This window comes from Petaurus breviceps, unplaced genomic scaffold (genome assembly GCF_028583685.1).
Source record: "Petaurus breviceps papuanus isolate PSGF00001 unplaced genomic scaffold, PetGlider_PUasm1.0 179, whole genome shotgun sequence".
In the NCBI taxonomy this organism is placed as follows: Eukaryota; Metazoa; Chordata; class Mammalia; order Diprotodontia; family Petauridae; genus Petaurus; species Petaurus breviceps.
The window spans coordinates 12,210,362-12,236,097 of NW_027185779.1; the positions used below are offsets into that span (position 1 = coordinate 12,210,362).

General features: G+C 35.8%; 1 long non-coding RNA gene across 1 annotated transcript in view; it reads left to right on the plus strand.

The window, feature by feature from the left end:
• Positions 1-20,873, plus strand: part of LOC138160066 (uncharacterized) — a 29,892-nt gene extending 9,019 nt beyond the window's left edge. Inside the window, exons 2-3 of the long non-coding RNA XR_011168068.1 lie at positions 12,537-12,683; positions 17,362-20,873. This is a non-coding gene — a long non-coding RNA (uncharacterized lncRNA). The remainder of the gene's footprint in view (positions 1-12,536; positions 12,684-17,361) is intronic.
• Positions 20,874-25,736: the final 4,863 nt, after the last annotated feature.

The window sequence follows — 25,736 nt, forward strand, 5'->3', positions numbered from 1 at the left end:
GAAGAGCATATTACAGAAGATTTCAGAATAAATTTCTGATTAGCTTGACAGAACAGGAGAGTGGTTTGATTTGTATGAGGTAGTGAACACCACTCAACCCCTCTCAGTTAAATTTCTCCATCTGTGAAATGGTGATGATAATAATTTTCACTTATCTTAGAGCCGTGTGAAGATTCGGGGCATTTTTTTTTCTTTTTGCCTCTGACTTGTACCAGTAGGTATGAGAGACTGGGCTAATAATCACATCAGATGACTCCCCTTCCCATGCCTTAGTAATCTTCTCAAATCGACTTCCTAGGAATTCCCTGAGTTTTCTTTCTGATTTTAAAACTTGGCTAAAAGGAGCAGCTAAGAATGTTATCTTTTCCTGACTTCTGTAAGAGTTGAAAATGTCTTCAAAGGGTGCAGTACAAACAGTTGTTTGTATTGAGAAAACATGATTCCAACTAAATATTCTATGTTGAAACCCAAACAAGATACTAGAGCATTATCTTCTTTAGTACAGACAAATAACCCAACTGGAGCCTGACTAGTCTCCCTTAAAGCTCTTTCCCTTTGGTCATTACACCATTCGGTGTTCCTTTCTTTTTGTTCTAGTGAAATAAGAGGTTTTTTATAAAAACGGCTTCATAACCACTCAGGGAAAATAAAAGCATCTTTGGATTATTGATCTTACTTGTCCAAAAAGGAAATTATCAATTCCCTGAAATACCTTATCTGAGACAGATTAGTGATCCTCAAAATAGTCATCTAGTAGTGAATAGCAAATATTTACTTTTTTGAAAGGTATAACATAAAGAGCATTGTGCTTTACAAAAATAAACAGATTAGTGCCCCCACACAGCCAATGTGTACAGGCTGGGCACTGACATAATAAGCTTATAAAGTTGGGGCCAAGCTCCAGGAACAGTACAAGAGATTGATTAAAGTGACTTTTCTACCATCTGTGGTCAGGTTCTGCCTGTGATAGTTCATATATCTGCAAGGGCAGCAGTAAAAGTTGCCAGTGCAGGGAGGTGGAGTCAAGATGGAGGAGTAGAAGCAGGAACTCTGCAAGGCTCCAGCTTCCACCTTCCCCAATTCATGTAAAAGGGGACTCTGAACAAACTCTGGAGCTGCAAAACCCACAAAATGACAGAGAGAAGCTAACGTTCCACTGAGGACAGCCTGGAAGTCCAGCAGGAATCAGCCAGTGCAGGGCTCTGGGAGCCAAGCCCAGGCCCTCTTGAGCCAGAGGTTTTGGCCCCAGGCTGGGCCTGACCAAACACCATCTGGAGGGATTCCAGATCACCAGCAGCTGTAGCCATTTCCGGATTTATCAACACATATATGTGAAGGACAAAGGGAGAGGTCAGTGCAGTGTGGATTTGGGAACAGTAGTTGGGAGTGTGTCGGCTTCTGCCCCCAGGGTGAGAAGCTGCTGAGGGCTGCCAGGCAGCCGGAGCCACATTACAGCTTCAGCTACTGGCCTGCAGACTGTAGGGGAACCAAGGGACCAGTCTGAGGGATAATTGCTCTTGCTTTAACCTGCTTTTCAGGTTAAAAAATTTTAAATCCTTTAACGTTGATTGCTGTATAAGGTGGAGGTCCTAGGGTGTGTGACCAGCCTGCCAGAGCATGTGGAGGCTTCAGAGAGGGCACTTAACTAATACCTCCAGCAGCTGAGAAAACCCCAGAGTTTGGGAGGGAAGCTCCCCTGTCTGGTGGCCAAGTCCTATTGTGGCAAAAAGACCAGGGGTCAAGAGACTGAGGGGTGACATGACTAGGCAAAGGAAACAAAGCAGACAGAAGATTCCAACATTAGACTCCTATTTTGGGGACAAAAATGAGCAAAGCATGGAACAGGAGGAAAACAGTGAAGTCAGAACTCCTGCACCAAAAGCTTCAAAGGAAAATACAAGGTGGTTACAGGCCATAGAGGACCTTAAGAAGCAGATAGGAGAAGTGGAGGAAAAATTGGGAAGTGAAATGAGAACAATACAAGAAAATTACAAAATAAGAGTATAGAGCCTTACTGAGGAAAATCACACCTTAAAAAACAGACTAACTCAAATGGCAAAAGAGGCTCAAAAAGGCAATGAGGAGAGGAATGCCTTAAAAAGCCAAATATGCCACATGCAAAAAGAATCTAAAAAGCTCACTGAGGAGAATCATTCCCTCAGATTTAGAAGGGACCAAAGGGAAGCTAGTGCCATTAAGAGAAATCAAGATGCTGTTAAACAGATCCAAAAAAATGAAAGAATAAAAGGCAATGTGAAATATCTCATGGGGAAAACCACTGACCTGGAAAATAGATCCAGGAGAGATAATTTTAAAATTATTGGACTATTTGAAAGCCATGATGAAAGAAAGAACCTAGAAATCATCCTCCAAAAAATTCTCAAGGAAAATTGCCCTGATCTTTTAGAACCAGAAGCCAAAATAGAGGTTGAAAGAATCCAGTGATCACCTTCTGAAAAAGATCCCAAAAAGCAAAGTCTTAGGAATATTATAGCCAGGTTCTGGAATTGCCAGATTAAGGAGAGAATATTACAAGCAGCCAGAAAGAAATAATTTGAATATTGTGGAAACACAATCAGGAAAACACAGGATCAGGCAGCTTCTACACTGAGGGATCAAATGGCCTGGAATATGATATTCCAGAGGTCAAAGGAGCTGGGATTAAAACCAAGAGTCACCTACCCAGCCAAACTGAGAATCATGTTTCAGGGGAAAATTGGTCATTCCATGGAATAGAGGACATTCAAGTATTCTTGATGAAAAAAACAGAGTTGAATAGAAAATTTTTCATTCAGATACAAGAAGGAAGAAAAGCTTGAGAAGGCAAACAGGGAAAAGAAATCAGAAGCCACTTATCAAAGTTGAACTATTAACATTCCTCCATGGAAAAATAATTGTAACTGATGAAACATTTCTTAGTATGAAAATAGTTGAAGGTAATATATATATATATATATATATGTATGTATATTTATATATATGTATATTTATATAGGAGGGTACACAGGTATATGAATACATATGTGAATATGTGTATATATGTTTACAGATATACATAGACAGAGGGCACAGGTCCAATTTAATAGGAAGGGGTGATACTTAAAAGGTGAAATTAAGAGGTGAGAGAGGAATACAATGAGAGGAGATGGGGAGAGAGAGAGTGGGGTAAACTATCTCATGTAGAAGAGGCAAGGGAAAATTGTTACAATGGAGGGGAAGAATAGGAAGGCAAAAGGGAATGGGTCTGCCTTATTCTCATTGAATTTGGCTTGGGGAGGGAATGAAATACATACTAAATAGGGTATCTCATAGCACAGGTGAGTAGTGGGGCAGGGGATGAGAGGGGGGTTGATGGAAGTGAGCGCAGGCTGGTTGGGAGGGAAGTTGGAAGCACCTACTTTGAAAAGGCACAGGATCAAGGGTGGCCAGGTGGCCCAGTGAGTAAGAGTGCTAGCCCCAGAGTCGGGAGATCTGGGATTGGTTCTGGGTTCAGATACTTAACACCCATACAAAGTAACTGGCCATGTAACCTTGAGCAAGTAACTTAACCCTTATTGCTTTAAAAAAAAAAAGGAAAGAAAAGGCATGGGATCAAAGTAGAGAATAGAACATGTGGGAGATGGGATAGGAGGGAGGGAAATATAGTCAGTCTTTTACTATGTATCTATTATGGTAATGTTTTGCATTAGCTACATGTGTACAACCTATACTGAATTGCTTATCTTCCCAGTAAAGGTGGGTGACAAGGGAGGAAGGGAATGAATCTCAAATTGAAAGTTTTAAAATCAAATGTTTAAAATTATATATATATATATGTGTGTGTGTGTGTGTGTGTGTATACTATTATTAATACTATTTTAAATGTAATTGTGAAATAAGATATACAGGCACTGGGGCATAGAGATCCACTGGAAAATTCGAAGGCAGTATGGGAGAAGATATGGGAGACAGCAGATTGGAGGAGGGGATATCCTGTGGGACTGCTATTTTGGGGTGGTGGGTAGGGGAACAATGGGGAGAAAATTTGTAATTCAAAATCTGGTGGAAATGAATGATGTAAACCAGAAGTTAATAAAGCATTTGAAAAATGACAAAAAAAAGTTTCCAGTGCAGCCAACAGGTTTGTTGGAGGCAGAAGAGAAGGTGAAGTCAATCAGGCTAAAGCTATAAGTTACCTTGATAGCAGAGGATTCATACAAAACAGCTGACTTGGGCATTCTGTGAGAAAAGGCCATCTAGAAGAGTTATGCTAGAAAGACACTTCTTATCTGGAAGATTAATGATCACAACTTGAATTCATTGTAATATTTGTCCAATTAAAACCGTCATAGACATTTTGGCTGAAAATCAACCTTTACATTAGCAAGGCAATATTTAAAAATGTGTTTGGCTGGAAACTGTGGTGTCTACTTGAATCTATTTCATTAGGTTGAGATAAAAAGGAAAAGGAAAATTTGGGAATACAAACATGAATGTATATATGTGTGTATACATACAGTGTATGTGTATAAAATATAACAATCAGAATGGTACATATTTATCTATCTTTGTTTTGTGCATGCTACATATGTGCTTACGTGTATGTGCACATCAACATACATGCCTGTTTTATGTATGTTGTTTCTGCAGACATGTGTATATACAGTGCATACACATGTAAACATAGACACATATGTATATAGATATTGATGTAGTAACTTGATAGGATCATTCTAGGATATTGGGACAAAGACAGGAGAAAGAATGATTCCTCCTCTCTCTTTCAATTTACAGACAAAGAAACTGTGACTCAGAGAGGTCAAATGATTTGCCCAAGACCTCACATATAGTAATCAGTAGAGCTGATATTTGAAACTAGATCTTCTGACTCCAAATCCAATGTTCTTCCCAGTGTACCATATTGAATCCTAGATAACGCTTTAGGATAGAGCAGCAAAAATGGCTTTTCTACTTAATTTGGAGATAAATCATCCCTCTGCTTCACAACTAGCACCTCAAATTCATCCTTATTGACAACTCCAAAACCATTTGACTTAAATATGTAAAAGGAACCATTGTTGGGCTATTCTGTCTAAGCTTAGTAGAGTACATTGATTTACAGAAGCTTAAGACCAATATTTTTATTAGCCATTGCCATACCAAATACTGCCAATTTTCCAACTGCATAGCATGGAAAGTTTTCAAACTATAGAGACATAGCAGAAGAAATCAAAATCATTTGGGAACAGGATAATGTTATTCCAATCATTTGTCCTCTACTGGATTTGTACCAGGTATGTTTTCATTGAGCCTAGAAAGTTGAACTTTCTTACCAGTTATTTAATTAAAAAAAAAAACCAGTTATCTTATACTGGCTAATTCTTCCAGTGGTCCCTGTTTTCCTTCACAACTAAACTCAATCTGTCTTTTGTATAAGGCCTTTCTTTATTCTTCTGCTCCCAATCCTTCTTTCCCTGGTAATTTCTGAAATTTCCTTCCATTTATCTCTTTATGTCATATATATATATATATATATATATATATATATATATATATATAACTCTATAACTATTTGTATGTTCTTTCTTTCATTAGAATGTATTCTTTCTGAAGATGAGGACTGTTTTTGCCTTTCTATTCTCATTACTTGGCAAAGATCCTTGCATACAGTAAGCAGTTAATAAATACTTCTTGATTGTTCAATTACATTAAGTATAAGTATTGCTTTAATCTTACAGCAGTACAATAAGATGATAACAATTATATAATATTACATATACCATTATAAACATTAAGATAGTATTAAATATAAGTAACAGCAATGCAAAATTTATTTTAGAATATCTATTTGAACTTCATCAGAAAAAGTGAATTATTTTAACAATAATAACACACTACCATCAATAATAATGAGTGCCCTTATTGTCCAATTGATCTTCTATGTCATGGGTTGGAAAGGTAATACTGAAGTAAGGCAGTGACACCCAGGATGATGAATAACGGGACTCTGATCAGAAAGTCAGGTGCAAAAATAGTGGAGACTTGGCAGGATCCTTGAGATGCATATTGGTCTCTGGCTATTCCACTGAGAGTTATTATGATGTTTACCATTCCTATCAATAGGCAGCTAGAAGGTGCAGTGGACAGAGAATTGGACTTAGAGTCAGGGAGACTTGAATCCACATTCAACCTCAGACTTAAGTTATTTAACCTTTCTGTGCTTCAGTTTTTACCACTGCAATATGAGAATAATAATAACACTTACCACCAAGGGTTGTTGTGAGGATCAAATGACATAAAAACAGCAAAATGTCAACCAGAGAACTTGATGTATAATAGGTGATAAATAAGTATTTATTCTTCCCCACACCCCACATGAAGTTAAGTAATAGTCAATATATTAACATTACAAGTTGTCTATATTTAGAACCATTGTGATAAATTGCTTGACAGAGAGGGTAGCATGGACTGTGATGTTCTTTTGTGTTCTGGTATCTAAAGGAGGTAAGATACATAGAATCTGAATGGAAGATGAGTTCTACAACCAGTGGGCTCTGGGGATTTAGACCACCAGTGTAAATTGCATTTGAGGAAGCAGCTCAAAGGAAAGTGCCATGTATCCATTCATTAATGCTGCAGATATTTATTAAATTTCTACTGGGCATAGAGTATAGGGATATGTGCTAGGGAAGATACAAAAGTTGGATAAGACACAGTCCTGGTGGTTTTAAAACTTACAGTCTAGTAAGTTATAAGCCACAATCACAGATAATTATAAAATATGCAAAAAAAATAAAATAAAATATTACACCATACCTTTAATATATAAGTACAAGAAAAAATATGATGTGACATGTGAAGGGGGTAAGTATATAATAAAAAACTAGTTTTGCCATGTGGTGGATTATTTGTTTTCATTATGTTACTCTAATCCTGGATGGATGTTAATTGAGAGATAGAACCAAATAGAACCTGAGGAAGTTTTGGGTAAGTGAATAACTGGGAAATTTAAACATCCATAGGAACTTGGGCAACATTTACAAAAATGCAAAATTAATAATATAGTTAGATCAGTCAGGAAAATGAACAATGGTCCATATCAATACAATGGAGGTGAATATAGAGCTTTCCAAGAAATAAACAGGGGACCTTTAGATGACACAGTGGATAGAGTGCTGGGCTTAAAATCATGAAGACTCATCTTCATGAGTTCAGATCTGGTCTCAGACACTTATTAGCTGTGTGACCCTGGAGAAGTCACCTGATTCTGTTTGCCTTAGTTTTTCATCTATAAAATGAACTGGAGAAGGAAATGGCAAGCAATTCTTCTATCTTGGTACAGAAAACCCCAAATGGGGTCACAAAAAGTTGGACACAACTGAAATGACTCAACAACAGAAATAAACAGATATCAAATGTAATAATATTTACTTTTATACAGTTTTCACTTTTATTTTTTTTAATAGAATTCTTTGATGGGAACATAGGAGTAATTGTGATGGAGTGGATAAACATTCAGTTGATAGTTGGAAGTAATGCTAGATAGCTAAAAGATGATCATAAAACTTAGATGGTAAATGTGAGCTGTGTGTTATAGACCTTTGTTTCTACTATTGAAATTGTATATTGTTTTCTTTTTATTTTTTTTTTATTAAATTTAACATTGTGGTACCAGTGTGGTGGATGGTGGTTAGAATTCAGAAGATAAAGAGAAGCTTTATGGTTTTCAATAATTTTTTTAGAACAAAAAGAAAACATTTTATGTTAGGTGAAAGTGAATTTCCATTTATTGGAAAGAGCTGAATATATGAAATTATAGCATAAAATATTTTATTTTCTGTGCAGATTTGTCTAAGCTTAAAATTTTCTTAGAATCTAACTTCTCATGTACTTAATGGACATAATTTGGCTAAAAAATTTTTCACATTATTTAGAGAATAATTTATTAGATTCTTTAATCAAATCTATGTAAATAAGACCAAATATGTTTCATACAGTAAACTGTTTCTGTAAAGTTGAAAAAAAGTTAATATATCTAGACCAATATGGCTGTTAATTTATCTACAATGCCAACTCAACACAGTCCAAGTGTAATTCTTTAAAATCTGTTTTAATAATTATCTTAAAATGTACAACATTCTATAAACTTTTGAAAATTTCAAAAATTTTACAATATTTTACAAGACAAAGTGATTTGTTAAACTTATAAAATGTCTAGAACATGTTTGTGTAAGATGAGAGTGTCAGTCTCCTTATGTTCTCCACCTTTCAGAAACCATATTATAGGAAGATTTTCTGGCAAAATTTTGTACAACTAGTATTATCTTGACCCTACCTGATACTGTGAAAAATCTCCTTAATTGAATGTCAGTTTTTCTACTTTTCCTCTGGTCTTTCCAAGTTTGTCCAAGGTCTAACAACATATTGAGAAAGTTGCTGCTAATCCTATTGGGTTTTATTTTATTTTACTAATGCTTTTAAAATTATCCTTATCAAACCGGCATAAGATAAAGGGAGATATGGTGAATAAAAGGAACAGCATGTGAGTTTTAAAGATTGTGGCATATAAAGAAAATGGGTAGGTGGAGATTTCAGTAGAAGAGAAATCATAATAATAGCTAACAAAAGGTAACATTTACATAGCACTTTCAATGTGCCAGGCACTGTGTTAAGCATTTTACTTTTATTAAGTCAGTGGGAGTGAAAGAATGAAACATGGATGAATGGGACAGCAAAGATATGTTGATATGAAAGAAGAGGGAATATGACACAGAAGCAATCAAATCCCTGTTGAAATTCTACCATCCCACTGTGGTAGGTGAAAGATGAAATGACTGAGGAAACAAAGGTCCAAAATTTTGAGCATAAAACTTTTTTAAGTAATATATGCCAATTGCTCAACAAATTGGGACCAGGCCTTCCTCAGCTTTGGCACTGTACCCCCAGAACAAGGGAAGACAAACTTTTATACATCAAAACCAATAAATGACACAAGACCAATTAATAAAAAGAAAACAGAATTAGATAATCTGATTTCTAATTGGAGGAAAGATTAAGGACTTTCAATGTTGGGAGGGGGAGAGCAAATAGGTGCAACTCCCTGAAATCAGAAAAAGAGTTGTCCCATTCCCCCCAAGTGTCTGTACACAGTCAAAGGAACATGGAAATAATAACTAGTTGATCAATATGGGGTCAGTTTTCAGATATGAAAAATGGGTTTCTTGAAATTTATAATTATGACAAAACTCCTTGCATCAATATTTGGATAGGAATGGGTTTCTGGTTGGCATAATCTAGGTTCTTAGGGGGATTTAAGCAGCAGGTAGAGATGGTCCAGCTTTCTACCTATGGTAGGTTAAAAAATGCAATAAACTTTTCTCCCAATTCCCATAATTGAATAAAGTTTTCTCACAAGACAGGAATTGAATTAGACTCAGAAGAGAAAAGGAACTGAGCTAGATCCAGAACTAAGTCAAAAGATGGTCAGTGTGGTTCTTTCAATTCTCACTATCATTTGGTGTACTAATCCCTCAGTTTCCTCAATTCCTCCTTTTGATTCATGGGAGGAGTGTAGAATGAACTACTCCCAAGGAACACTTATTTGTAAGCCAAGTCTGTAAGACTTTTCACAAATTCACAATCAGAATTACGTAAATCAAGTTACAGATCAATCTATTTAGAAGTCTCACACTGGACTAATTTTGAGAAAGGAGATTTATATGTAACCGAGGTAACCATGAGAACTTAAACATAAACACCATGAAACAAATAGACAAAGTGACGTAATAATTATCATTAATATTAACATCAAGTCTCCTTTTATCCTAGTAACCTACTCCCAATATCCATTTAGTCATTACACTTTATCCTTAGTCATGGATGTACCATGTAGTCCTTTGGTCCTTGAATATCTTCTCTTGGACTTTCTAGAATAGGTCTTATTCTCAGGACATCTCTGAAAGGGACTTTACTTCTCTGGTTCCAAATCACTTGTAGAGATTCCTAGGAAATTCTATTAAAATCTTAAAATTTAACTCAGTCTCTAATATTTGATTTTCCAATCCTACATCTTTGAAAATTTCATTTTCTATATACTTTTTTGTCTTTATCTAAGCCTTTTATCTTACATAAGAATCTTTTTATTAATATTAAGCAAGGAATCTTCAACTGTTCATTAAGATAGGCAGCCTGTCCCTGTATCTTAATTATAGATACATCACAGAATATTTCCTGCAGTATTGATGTTACAGTATATACACTGGGGCTTCTTTTTCCAATGGAGTTGGCCAATTCTATAAGAATCTTTAAAAAAATGATTGTCTAACTTGTAAAACAAAATTTTCACCTTTTTAAATATCAGACACTAAAAATGCTTAAATAATTTTACTTTCTTTACAATAATCAATATAATTTGGAGAACTTGTTACTAAAATATACTCAAAGTCAAAACTGAGGAAGGCTAGTGGTCATGATCTGTTGGGCAAATGGCATGAATTGTTTAATAAATCAGTATCCTCAGGAGCTTGAATCATTATTTCCTTAGTCATTTCATCATTTACCTGCCACACTGCTTAGCCCCTGAAGCTCTGACCAGCATACTGAAAAGTTTTGGGTTTATTGGGATTTTTTTTGTATATTTCCTGAGGAGATAAAACTATTTTAGTTGCAGTCCAATTATTTTATTTCCAAAGGATGATTTATTCAAATTTTATGCCCTATTCAAAAGTCTGAGTAATCTATTTACTTCCATTAACAAGGCAAACATTTGAGTTCCTTTTTTACTACCTCAAGTCCAGCTAAATTTCCATGGTTTATATTTGTAGATTTTCATCTTTTCGTGTTTTGGTTCCTTTTATCTACCTATTTCTGAGTCTCTTGTCCTTTTTCATTCCTTGTCTTCTTCCAAAATGTAGTGGGATCTCTTACTGCTGAGGCAAAAGTTAAATATTAAATTCCATTCTTGACATAAATATTTATCATCCCTGTTATTCCTTTAAGTCATTGTCCTTCAGCCTCCTTTTTTCCAAACTAGAAAAAATTGTCTTTACTTCTTGCCTCTACTTCCTCACTATACCAGGCTTCTTAACCCATCACGTTCTTCTCACTTCAATGAGAATCCCATCTTCAAGGTTGACATTAATCTTCTAATTAATCTTCTAAACTGAAGGGCTTTTTCCCAGTCTGTGCCTTTATTTAGCAAAGTGGACTATCCTCCTTTCCAATATGCCTATTTTCCCAGGATTTTCATAATACAGCACTTTTAAAAATTCTCTCCTACCTCTGTTTCAAATTATTTCATAATTGTGCATGGGTTCAATTGTAATCTTTGCATAGAAGACACCCAAATCTATATATTTAGTCCTAGTTTCCTTCTAGAGGTCAAGTCATTCATTGCAAACTGTTTTCTTGGTTCTTCTACCTGGATCATAGGTTCATAGGGCATAAGTAGAAAACTGAAATGCACTTTGGGGGTAAGTATCTCATAGACAGCTCAAAATCATCCTGCCCAAAATGGAAATAATTATCTTATCCTGAAAGCTGCTCTTCTTCCTAACTTCCCATTTACCTTTGAGAGAATCAACCTTTCTCTGGTCACCCAGATTTGCAACTCTGCACTTTTCCTTGACTCTTCACTCTGTCATTTGTTTCATCAGTTCTATCCATGAGGAATCTCTTACATCTATCTCCTCTTCAGTCATCAATACCCTAGAACAGACCGTCATCACTTCTTGTTTCTTTTTTTTAATCCTATTTAGTTCCCTTGCATCCACTCATTCTCCTCTCCAATTCATCTTCCACAGAGCTCTTAAGGTGGTTTTTCTAATGCATAAATCAGACAATGTCATTCCCCCTGCACAAGAGGTTTTAGTGATTTCTTATGATTTCTCCTCATTGTTTTAATGATTTTAAGGATAAAATACAAACTCTTTGACATTTAACATCTTCTACCTTCCAGCCCTAACTTTTCTTTCAAGACTAATGGAACATAGTCAATGTTCATGTAGCTGTTATTTTTCCTGTTAGCATGTAAGTCCCTTAAAGGAAAAACTGTTGAATTTTTGTTTTTGTATCCCCTCTGGAGGATACTAGGTGGCTCAGGGGCTAGATCATTGGACCTGGAGTCAAAACACCTAAGTTCAATTTCAGTCTCAGATATTTAATAGCTGGACAAGTCACTTAAGCTTTGTTTGCCTGTTTCCTTATCTGTAAAATGGGGATAATACCACCTACAATCATAAAGTTGTTGTTAGGATCAAACAAGATAATATCTGTAAAGCATTTAGCACCATGCCTGGCATAAAGTAAAATAAAATATTTTTCATTTTATTTCATTTCTTCTTCATTCCTTTCTCTCTCTCTCTCTCTCTCTTTCTCTCTCTCTCTCTCTCTCTCTCTCTCTCTCTCTCTCTCTCTCTCTCTCTCTTTCTTTTTCTTTTCTTCTTTCTTTCTTTTTCTAAATCTGTATTTATTACAATGTCCAACATATAGTAGATCAATGCTTGGTGCTTGCTTGCCTGACTCATGCTAAGATAGGTTACTTGCTCTTCCTTTTACAGGAAATTCTATCTCTAGGTCATTGCACAGGCTGAATACTACACCTAGACCTAGACCTCTCCTCAGCTCTTCTCCTTGGACTCCTTAGTCCTTCAAGACTACATTAAAATATTTCCGCCTGTAAGAGCTCTTTCTTGATTCTCCCAGTTGTAAGTACTTGCATATATTACCAGTTTATTTTACACATATTTTATATATAATCATCTGTGTACTTACCATCCCCCACCAGAAGAACGGAAGCTCCTAGAGGGAAAGGATTGTCCTATTTTCATTTTTTTTAAGCCAGTCATTGAGACTAGTGCCTAGTACATAGAATAGTTATCCTTTCTACATTGCAGGGGTTAGGGGTGCCCCTGTAATCTGAAAATCCGTGTAAAATTTTTTGGCCCTCCTTTCATACCTATGAAGTCAGAATTTTATTCTTTTTCATTTATGGCATGTTTGTAGTACCTTATATAAAAATTTGAGTTAAGTATTTGGTCATAGACTCTGTGTCATCTTCTGCCCTTCATTGTGATCTGTGGCTTTCACAAAACTACCCCAAATTTCCCATTTAATTTCTTACACCAACCCCCGCTATAGATATATAGAAAACTTCTTCCTTTTGCTATTTACCATATTCTTATGTAAAGAAAACATGGGCATCTACTGACCTTTATAAATATTAATTAAAAGGGAATTATAAAAGAGAGGTGAAATATAATAAATTAGTCTTAAGCCTTTACACCCTTTCTTATTGGTCTCACTATCCAGGCCTAGACTTTTTTTTTTTTTTAAGCAATCAGGGTTAAGTAACTTGCTCAAGGTTACATGGCCAGTTATTTCTGGGTGTGGTGCTGAGTGTCTGAGCCCAGGATTCGATCTCCAGGTCATCCAAACACTGGAGCCGGTACTCTTACTCGCTGAGCCACCTGGCTGCCCCTAAGCAATTGGGGTTAAGTAACTTGCTCAAGGTTACACGGCCAGGTGTTTCTGGGTGGGTGCTAAGTGTCTGAGCCTGGGATTCGATTTCCAGGTCTTCTCAACACTGGAGCCAGTGCTCTTACTTGCTGTGCTACCTGGCCGCCCCCCTAGACTTTATTAAACTAGCTCCTCAGTGATATTAGCAATTCCTCAATAGATGGACCTAATGGGCAGTTATATTATACCGTATACAGGGAAAAAATGAATTTCTATATTTCGTGCAAAAAAAATTTCCCTATCTCTGTCTAAACTCCACATATCAGAGGTTTCAATTTGCCAACATCTATTAATTACCTACCTGATCATTTCTTTACTACCTAGAATTCTGGCTTAGTTTATGTTGAATTATGAATACAAAAAAATGTCCCAAAAAATCTTATTTAGTATATAGTATATGAGGCGTTCTTTAAGTCTTTCTTGTTCCATGACGAAGTCCAAAATACTTTTAATTCCTTCTGTAAATGTTAATACCCTGTCTTAAGTGGCATGTCCTTACACACTCCACTTCTCCTCCTCTCCAAAGGAAGGTAAATTTTGGTGACCAGAAGCTGCCCACTTAACTTGGAGTTTACTGGTTGGATTTCTTCCTTCCTTCCCCCCTTTCTTTCTTTTCATTCTTTCTTTCTTCCTTCTTTCTTTCTTTTTTTCTTTCTTTCTCTTCCTTCCTTCCTTCATACCTCTCTCTTTCTTTTGTTCTTCTTTCACAAAACCTTAAACCCAGTTCACTCTGAAGCTCATAAATTGCACCACAGAAGGTCTCTGTCCAAGATACATTTAACGACTGTATTTTGGACCATCCTGGCTTTGTCAGTTGTCACTGTTTCTCCTCAGAACAGCATCCCTGAGGGTCATCCCCTCCCAGTTTGATTTGTTTTCTTTTTTTTTCTAATTAAACAAGCCATCTCTGGACTCACTTCTTAAAGAGGCCTATTTGCTGAATGGGCATTACTTCACTCTGAGTATGTGAAAACGCCTTGGCCTAAATGCCAAGGTCTCCCATTATATCTTGGGTCATCTCTAGTCATCCTGATGAATATCTGGTCATTGGATCCAGATGGCTCTGGAGGAGAAAGTGAGGTTGATGACCTTGTACAGCCCTCCCTCACTCAAATCACAGTCAACTGAAACTCCTGATGCCATCTTCAAAAATGAAGGACAAACACAAATTTATTCAACTCTTTACATACACACACACACACACATCTGTAGCCTACCCAAGGACTTATAGTTTTCACTGATGATGTTTATAAATGCAAAATAAGTTATCATAATTCAATTAACTTTCATTTTTACATGTCTCAGCAAGGTTCTACTTAACTTTTATGCTAAAGGTCTACATTCCAAAGCCAAAATAATTAACACATGAATATTCTTGTTTTATATTCTTCTTTTCTAATTAAATAGGTCATCAAAGCTTATTAATGATGATTTCTAAAAGGTACATTAACTCTTTCAGAACAATAATATCTGGTATTATTATGTTACTCTCTTAATGCACTGGTGATAACCTTGTCACATCAAATAGTTAATATAACTAGAAATGATTATTTTAGGTTCTTTGATTATTTAGTTTAAATTTAAGTAATGGTCTCAATGGTTCTTATGTCCTTCTTTGACCTTAATCATGAGATAGAGATCTGTATGAGGATCTCAAAAAATAATAATAGTAGCAATCTGATTGATTTCCTTAACTTTAGGTAAGTTGCATTTAAATCAAAGGAAATAGTGTTTTCTTCTGTTTGTTTTGTTGTAAAGAAAAAAAAAACCTACCAATCTCTAGAAGAGTTCATCAATAACTTTCTCTGGTAATGTTATTTAAGTCAAGACATTTTTTTTCTGGTATCTTAAATTTTTCCTATGCTTCTTTTAGTATATTAGTCAATGCCAGTTTAGTTTTCTGTGCTAGTTTTAGTTAATTCCCCCTTGTGAAAGGTTCAATAGAAATGAACAACTAGTGTCAGCAGAAGTTCAAGAATATTTGATATGGATTAAAAAAACCCAGTTCCCTTATAAAACCTATTTCCCATGGTGTGTGTGTGTGTGTGTGTGTGTATGTGTGTCCTTATGCAAACATATACACACATATAGATCATCATTCATATATATAATATAAATGCATATATGTATATACACATATTATGCATATATACCATAATATATTCAGTTTTAGATACAATAAATAAATACAATAAATCCAGGTGCTCTCTCCAAGTTACCTAACCTTTTGGGGGTAGCTAGGTGGTTCCACTGATAGAATACTGGCCCTGGAATTAGGAAGCTCTTGTTATTGCTGTGAGAGACATCCTTAGTCTAGGAATAAACAATATTAGCTGGAAAGCCAGGAAGGCTTTCATTACATTTATTGTTTCTGAATAAATAGGTGACTCCCTTAATGGAGTACAGGGACTCAAATAAACGCTGCCCTAATTCCAATTTTCCACCTTGTTCTTCATTGGCTAGGCACGTTACATACCCCCTACCCCCCACACCCCAAACACTCATTAAGCATGCTTACAAGCTTCTAACCTTTCACCTCACCAGGAGCCTGGTTCTGCTAGATCGCAGCTCTGATTAGAACCAGTCACCTTTGACTTATATTCTGACTATCACTCAGAGATAGGAGAAGTGCTTTTAATCCTGTGGAAACAAAATTCCTCCCATTTTTTCCCCATATTACTAAGTTGGTTTCAGTCATGTCTGACTCTTTGTGACTCCATTTAGGATTTTCAAGCAAGGATATTGGAATGATTTGCCATTTCCTTCTCCAACTCATTTTACAGATGAGGAAACTGAGACGAAGAAAGTTAATTACTTGCCCAGGGTCACATAGCTTGTGAGTGTCTGGGACTAGATCATGTAATTTCTATTTGTCTCAATTCCTCATCTGTAAAATGGGGACACACTGGAAAAGAAAATGGTAAACTACTTCAGTATCTTTGCCAAGAAAATCCCATAGACAAACTCCATGGGGCTATACAAAATTGGACTAACTGAACAACAACAAATGTATATACAGTTTATGAAAGTATACACACACATATATAATATGTATGTATATATATACACAAATCTCTATAATATGCATATCTAAGTGTGGATACAAATATATGTATATATGTATGTGTGTGTAGGCTTGGTATTATATATAAATATGTATATCTGTATGCTTGTATGCAGATATACACTATATAGATATAGATATATAGATATATCGATATATATGCACACAATACACATCTGTGTGTGCATACTTGTCAGTATAGTGGCTGGATCTGTGATTTCATTGGTAATAGGGAGCTCCCATCAAAAACCCCACTAATGCAGATGAGCAACTTCTCTTTCACCTATAATCTTAGAACATTGCCTAGAGCACTGAGATATTCAATAACTTGGCCAAGGTCACACAACTTGTATGTCTCAGAAGTAGAAGTTGAAATTATCTCTAGTAATTAGGTCTTCCTGGCTTAGGGGACAGCTTTCTATACACTAACTCTGTTATGCTGCCTTTCACTGAATTTAAAACTGAATATATTATTTCAATTAAAACCTTACCAAAGTTAAGTTTAGAAGAAAAGATTATCTTTTGATGTTTCATTCTAGTTATGTATTTTAGCAACATGATTATCTAATAGGTGTTTGGATAATGACTGACATGGGATTTATAGTTCAAAGGAACAAATGTTGCCCCTCCTTACTATTAATGATTTTGACTGGTCAGCTCTCCCTCCCTTGAGACACCTCTCATTGTTGCTCATAGAATCTTTCAACATGGGTTTATTGTGTATTTTGATTGCCAACTTTTTTTTTAAATGATCGTGAAAAGCTTTTAAATTTGTCAAGTTTTTTTTAACTTTAAAATTTTAGGGATCCATGTTTTCATGGTGAGGATTCCTTCTAACAAGAGATCATAACACTCCCAGGACCCTAGGACCCTAAAAGTGTCTCCTGAATGAGAGAATGGAGAAGATACATTGCCCAGTCTACAAAAGAGGACATAGATGATAAGGGTTCAGAACCATCCAATTATCACATCCTTCAGTTCCTATAATTTCCCCAGGAGATTTTTCCCCCTGGGGAAGAGTTCACCCAATGCATGCCAGCTTTCAAGGGTGAACTAGAAGTTAATATGAATAACAGCATCCAGTTTGTGAACAGAGTCCAGGAGTAGGATCCCAGGATAGAGGGGGCCTTCACAGAAAACCTTTTTTTGATCTTTAAATACCTAAGAGCAACCTACAGCTTCAAAGAGCAACAGAAAATATTGTTGCTGCTTTATCAGTTTTGTGGGATGGTCCTGAAAGCTGGATAACTAGCCAGGATAATATTTTTTCAGTTGTCCATCAGTCAGAAAGTCACTGATTCATTGTATGTCACCACATCTAGGCATCTGCATTCTTCTTCACATAGGAATTGGTGCATTTTTACATATTCTCCTCTAATCAGTTTTTTTTCACATAACTTGTCTTTGAAGGCTTAAGTTCCTTGAATTCCTTGAATTTCTTTATCAGATGAGGTAGGGTGTCTTGGAGTTTCTCCTTGCAGTTCAGATCAGACTCTTCAATGGGAGAAGGCTGTGGGCCACATCCTCCTGAACTTTAATATAGGGTGTACAGAGGGAGGTCTGATGCTGGTGCTTCTGACAGGGGCTTTGTCCCACAGGGTCCTGCAAATTTGGGGGGCTGAGCTTCGTGCAGATGACAACCAGCCTTGACAGGTGCACTTTGAGGTCAAAGAAATTCTGGGAGACTTCTCTGCATTCAAGGCAAAAGAAATGTGTGGCCCCAGCTTCCTTGCTACTGGTCAGACAAAATTGGCAAAAATTGTGTCCACAGTTGAGGGTGATAGGATTTGAGAAGAATGTCAAAAAGATGCTGCAGGGTGTCTCTTGCTAGAGACTTTGGACTCATGTGACAACATCTATGTTCTTTTTCTTGAGGATTTTGTTCAGCTTGGAACTCCTTAACTTGGAGCCAAGGACTATCTTCAGGAAACAGTTCCTTTCTCTGGAGATCTCAAAGTCCTTTCATGGGTTCTGGTTTGCTCCAACACCATAAATCCAGAAGCTCAGAATTTTTCTTGTTGCCAGTGTTTCTAATGCATAAGATGATCCATAAACTTTAAAGAGCAAAAAAAGTTATCATTATTGTTATTGTTTTTATTTGCCCAATATGGAAGAACTAGGACTTTTGTGTAGAGCTCATAATGATGCAAATTAGAGGAGAAAATTGCTAACAATGAATATTATCCAGGACTGGAATTGAACATCTCATTTGATATCAAGTCTCTTTTAAGTGAATGTTTTCATGTAGAATCTAGATCCCTTCCTTTTAGCCATTATAGTGGAGAGGTTATAATAGATCACCTCTGAGATCTCTTGCAACTCTACAATTCAAAGATGCTATTATTGATTAAAGGACCAACCTGTGCCAAGCTGCTCAACATTATTGGCAAAATTTAGCCAAAAGAGAATACAAAAATCACCTTCTTTGTCATCAGTGTATTGATATCCTAACCTTGTACTAACTTGTAATTAACTTCAATATTACTTGAAAATGAGAATTTTTGTGTTAGACACAGCAAGATCTTGCTTTTTTGCTTGAAATGAATAATTCCCTTCAGTCTTGATAGTTATGCATGGACTAAAATGCAACTGATGCTTCACTTGCCTACTGGATTAACTTTAGAAAAATATTTAATTGAAAGATCTTTGAGTTCCAGAAATGTGTTAATTTTCGTTTTGTATAATCATGATACATAGGAAGCATTTAATCAATATTTGTTGAATTTTTATTTACAAATTAGACTTTTAACCTTTATTCTAGGTATTTAAAAAAGGAGTCAAAATGTAAAATGATGTAAATTATAGCTACTTAAAGGACATTAATTCAGAAATTAAATCATATACTGTTGTGACCTTCAGGGAACAGAACATATTTCTATTTTTTGATTAGGACAAATGTTCATAATAAATGCATATGTGTGTGTTTGTTTTGAAGGTGTAAAGCCATGCGTGAACAGCTTTCCAGAGGACTGTTGCTATGAACAGCTTTCAAGGTTCTGATTACATAATATAGTGAGCTCTCTATTCAATAACAAATCAGAGCAAAACATTCATAGAAAATCAAAATACAGCATTCACAATGTTACAACTTATCACAGAAAATCAAAATACAGCATTCACCATTTCACAACTCAACTTATCACTAAAATGGTGACAAAGTTTTCACTAAAGTGGTCACATAGTTTTCAACAAAGTATATTCATTTAGTTGATCACAAAATCCTTAATTCAATGACAAAGTACAAGCAAATAATAATCTTCTCAGTCAGTACACAATATCAAGTAAATTCTTCTTTCAGTTTAACTCGAGGCTGGTCTCAGCTACCATGGTTCCTTTTCCATGGTCCCAGCTCCAACTGTCAGCTGGGTTCAAATTTAGGCACCCTCCAATTCCTTGTCCAGTTCTTTGCTCAGTTCCCATTCCATATTGAAGTTCACAGTATCTAATCCACCTCAAGTCCTTCACAGTTCCTGTTTCTGGGAAGACAAAGATTGACAGACCCACAATGATATTCATAGACATTGCCAGCACCATCAACAATTCACTATCTGCCTATGAAATCAACTCAGACCCACCAACAAGGTCTAAGAACTTAACACAAATCATCAATACAGAAATCAATACAGACCCACAAACAAGGTCCAAGAGGTCAGCAAAAATCATCAATATAGAAATCAACACAGACCCACAAACATGGTCCAAGAAGTCAGCCCAAATCATCAGTAAAGTCCCAGGACCTCCAAAACCCTACTCCAGGACTTCTATAAACATACAACCAGAAAATCCTCTTTCAGAGCTTCCAGTAAGGTCCCAGGACTTCTGTACAAAGTATCACAAACAAATATCAACACAAACAGAATAGACAAACAGAGTGCTGGGATACCACAAATTTTCTCCTTCTTGACTCTCCCACCACAAGAGTCCTCTTCTCAGTTCTGCTGTCTCTAGACTGGGCGTCTCCTTACATGTGGTCATTAGCTCCTCTCCTTCCTATTGCAGGAGTTCATGAGTTCTAGGGTTCACAATTTTGGGGTTCACATGTTCTGTTTCTTAACAGACTGGATAAAAAGCTCAAAAGAAACTTGAACTAAAACAAATTGTTATTTCAATAGCTGAAACAAGGTGTGAACTACTTCTGTGCTTTCCATTGTAGAAGGATATTGATACCCCACAAACCTTAGATAATTAGTTATTTTCCTCTGTCCTCAGTTTCCTCATGTATTAAAGTAAAATATTCTAGATGGTTTTCCAATTTCTCTGCAACTCTAAAATTCTATAATTCTTTAATATTTTTTGAATAAATAAACAAATGTGGGTTGGGGTATCACTACAAGGCTTATTTCTACTCCTCATCTTTCAAAAAATCAGTCAGTAAAACTTTAATAAGTGCCTACTATGTGACAGGACATGTGCTGAGTCCCATAGATACAAAATGAAGCAAAAAAAATCACTGTATTCAAGGAGTTCATAATCTAATGGGAGGGTCAAGTGAACAAATCTGGGCAAACATGGCATATACAGGATAAATGGGGGTGGGAGGGAGAAGAAGGAAAGGAATTAAATTAAAAAGAGTTGGGAGAAACTTCTAAGAGAAGATAGGATTTTAACTGGACTTGAAGGAAGACAGGAAGTTGGTAGGTCAGATAAGGTGGGAGATTATTCCAGGCATGGGGGTCAGCCAGTGAAAATGCCCTGGCCAAGAGTTAGAGTATCTTGTAAATGGAACAGTGAAGAGCTTAGTATCTTGGATCCAACAGAAGATGGTGAGGAGCAAGGTTTGTGTTTGTGTGTGTGTGTGTGTGTGTGTGTGTGTGTGTGTGTGTGTGTGTATTACAAAAGACTTTGAATTCTAAATAGAAACTTTTGTATTTGATCCTGGTGGTAATTGGGAATCAATTTTATTGATTTTTTTGAGTTTATTGAATAGGAGGGTGACATGATGATACCTGTACTTTTGAAAAATCACTTTGGTGGCCGAATGGAAGATGAATTGGAGTGGGAAGAGACCTGAGGCAGGAAGATCTACCAATCAGCAAGCTATTGCAATAGTCCAAGTGGGTGGTGATGAAGACTGGTATTAGGGTTATGACAGTGTCAAAGGGAGGAAAGATATGTGTATAAAGTGAAATCAATAGGTTTGGGAAATAGATTAAGTGATACATAGTGAAGAGGCAAGGATGACAGTGAGGTTGTGAGTTTGAGGAATCAGGATAGTGGTTTTTTTTTTTACAATATTATGAAAGTTAAGAAGTGGAAAGTGTTTAGGGGAGAAGATAAGAAGTTTAGTTTTGGACATTTTGAATTCAAGAAGTCTTCTGGATATTCAAATTGAGATGTCTGAAAGGCAGTAGGAGATGGGATATGTAAGGTCAGTGGATAGATTTTGGCAGAGGAGGTAGATTTGAGAATCATCATCACAGAGATGCTAAATATATAGGGGTTGAAGAGGTTACCAAGTGAAGTAGTATGAAGGAAGAAGAGAAACCATAATAGAATTCTGAGAAGTACTTTTGGTGAGTATGACATGATGGAGGATCCAACAAAGGAAATTGAGAAAGAGCTTTAAGAGGTAGGAGAGCTAGAAGAGAATGGTATTTAAAAAACAAACTATGGAACACTAATTCATTGTTGGTGGAACTGTGAGCTGATCCAACCATTCTGGAGATTAATTTGGAACTATGCCCAAAGAGGTATAAAAATGTGCCTACCCTTTGATCCAGCAATACCATTTCTAGGGCTGAATCCCAAAGAGATCATAAAAATGGTAAGAGGGTCCACATGTACAAAAACATTTATAGCAGTTCTTTTTGTGGTGGCCAAGAATTAGAAATTGAGGGTATACCCATCAATTGGGTAATGGCTAAACAAGTTGTGGTATATGAATCTAATGGAATACTGTTGTGCTATGAGAAAAGATGAACAGACAGACTTCAGAAAAACATGGAAAAACTTATATGAACTGACACTGAGTGAAGTGAGCAGAACCAGGAGACCATTGTACACAGTAACAATCACAGTGGGCAATGACTGATTTTGATAGACTTAGCCCTTCTCAGCAATGCAAGGACTCAAAACAATACCAAAGAACTCATGATGGAAATTCCATTCACATGCAGAGAAAGAATTATGAAGTCAGAATGCAGAGGAAAGCAGACTATTTTCTTTTATAAAACATGACTAATATGAAAATATGTTTAATAGGAATTTATATGTAGACCATATATCAGATTGCAAGCTGTCTTGGGGAGGGAAGAGGGAAGGAGGGGGAGAAAATTTAAAACTTATGGAAATGAATGTTGAAAACTAAAAATAAATAAACTAAAAAAAAAACCTAGAGAGAAGAGGGTATCAAGGAAATGGTTATCAACACTGTCAAAGGCCAAAGAAAAGTCAAGAAGGATGAGGATTGAGAAAAGATCATTGAATTTGGTGATCAAATCATTAGTGATTGAAAAAATCAGTTTCAGTGGAATAATGAGTTTGGAAGCTGTATTGAAGGGGATTAAGAAGGGAGTGAGAGAAGAAGAGGAGAAAAGAATCCTAGATGGTCTTTTCAAGTTTAGTCCTTCTGCACTTTAGGAAAATCACTTTGGTGGCTGAATGGAAGATGAATTGGAATGGAAAGACACCTGAAGGAGGAATGTCTAAAACCAGCAGGCTATTTCAATAATCCAAGTGGGTGGTGATGAAGACTTTTATTAGGGTTATGACAGTATTAGAGGGGGGAAGGATATGGAAATTGAGGTGATACCCATCAATTGAGGAATGACTTAACAAGTTGTGGTAGATGAAGGGCAGAAAATATACAAGATGATAGCAGAGATGGAAGAATAAAGTGAGGAATTTTTGAGAATAAAAGAGGCATGGGCATGTTTGTAGGCAATAGAGAGTCAATTGAAAGAGAGAGAATGAAGATGCATAATAAAGGAGTAATGATAGAGGGAGCATTCTGTTGGGAGAGATGAGATGAAATGAAATTGCTTTTGCAGGGAAAGAGGTAAAGAGTCAGGCTTCTTCACATGATACAGGGATAAAGGAGGTGGCAGAAGGCACCTAACAGATATGAGATGAGAAAGAGGGGAGAATAGGGAACTTACAAGGAATGAGTGGCTTTGATGTAACAATGTCTGCAACAAATGTGGCAAGGATCTTAGCTGAGCAGGTGGGGGAAAGAGCCATGGGAGATTTGAGGAGAAATAAAAAAAATTTGGAACAGCCAATATGGAGAATGGGACACTGACAAGAGAACTATAGAAGGATTGCCTAGAATCACTGGGCTGTAAAACATAAATTTGTAATGGACCCAATAAGAATGGTCGCATAATTTCCCTCACCTTATTTCAGATGTAAGTGTATAGAAAATACTGGAAAGGTATTTTACCTTATGTATTTATCTATTCATTCATTCTTTATTTATTTGTTCATTCATTCATTTATTTGTCCAAAACAGGATTCAATACAGTTATTAAAATGGATCTGAAAACACACATTAATGGGAAGTAATGAGAAACAGTACAGTGTGGTTGTGAATCACCTCAGTTCAGTTTTAACTTTGCAGAAAGCTTAGGGGAATCTCTAACCTAAGAAGCAGATCCAAGCTCTTGTTTTCACTCCATCAGGCCTTTGTTCTTATACCTCTGGTCACTTTCACAGAGGACGTTATTCTGGATAGCTCATTCTGAATAGAGTACCTAATAGTTAAGGCTTAAAATAAGAACTACAAATAACAGTTAATCAGCTAAAATTATTTTAAAGAAGGTCAATAGGTATCAGGTGATAACACCCTAAAACAATAATCCTTTTGAAGTTGCAAAATCGTAACTTATGTATTCTAACTAACCATGTCTGCTGCTCTCTCTTACTTTATCTTCTTAACTTTGATTCTCTCTTTTTATGCCACTTCATCCTTACCTTTTTTTTCCTTTCTCTATAAGCATGTGTCCCCACATCTGTTTTTCTTTATTTTAGTCACTGATAAAAATGTTTAATAGCTCAGGGCTAAGGACATATCCCTAAGTAAGTTCACTAGGCACCTTGACCCAACTTTACATTGACCCATTATTAATGACTACTCTCTAGCTTTGATCATTAAATCATTGAACCAACATAATCTATATGCCTCTCTTCAACTTATCTTCATGGTTACTATTAAAGAAGTTGTTCAGTGTTCTGCTGACCCCTAAATATACTATGGTCTATAAAATTCCTCTAATTCAGGGCTTCTTAAACTGTTTTCCAATTGAGATCCCGTTTTGCCCAAGAAATTTTTATTCAGCCTCTGGTATATAAGTATATTAAGTAGTATGCAAATAAAATATTTACTGATAATAATTCAAAAAGAAATTTATATTAAAACAATTCCTTGGTATACATAATTTTACCATATATTAAAAACAAGACCAAATTTGCATACTAATGAGATGAATGTGCTTATTTATTTTTACATGAAAAATAAATTTTGGTGGAATATTTGATTCTACAGGATGTAGAACATCTTCAACATTTTTTAGAGTTGATTGATATTTTGATTTTATAATTGTCAATGCTGAGAATGTCATTTCATATAAATACACAGCACAAAATGGCAGAAGTATATTTAGGACCATTTCAGAAATTGTTGGAAATTCTGTCCTAATCCCAAGCCAAAATTCATTTAACAATTTTTTTTTAGGAAACTCAAGTTATAAGGCTTGAACTTTTAATGGCACATTACTGACATTTTTAAAAATTTCAGCTGAGTATGGTTTATGAACCCAATGTAGTTGTTTAGAATCAAGATTTGAAGGAAAATATTTCTGAAACTGTGTCCCAAGGCACTTCAGATGGTCAATTATAACTCAAATATAACTCTTACAATTAAATCTTTGGGAAGGTTATTTTCAATTATGAAATCATCTGTAGTTGCAACATTCCTAAAGAATCATTTTCCACCCTATACTTCCATATGTCAATTTTTTAGTAAAACTATCAATTTCATCTTTTAACAAAAATGTCACTTTTTTTTGCTTGAAGCAATGTACTTAAGTCACTGAAATTTTTGACAATAACCAACAAATACCAGAGTTTTGAAAGCCATAAGTCATTATGAAAAAAAAAAAAACTGGATTTCTGCTCAGTAAAAAATATTCCAACTTAATGTTTCAGTTTCAATAATCTGTTTAAACTTCTCCTGCTTGAG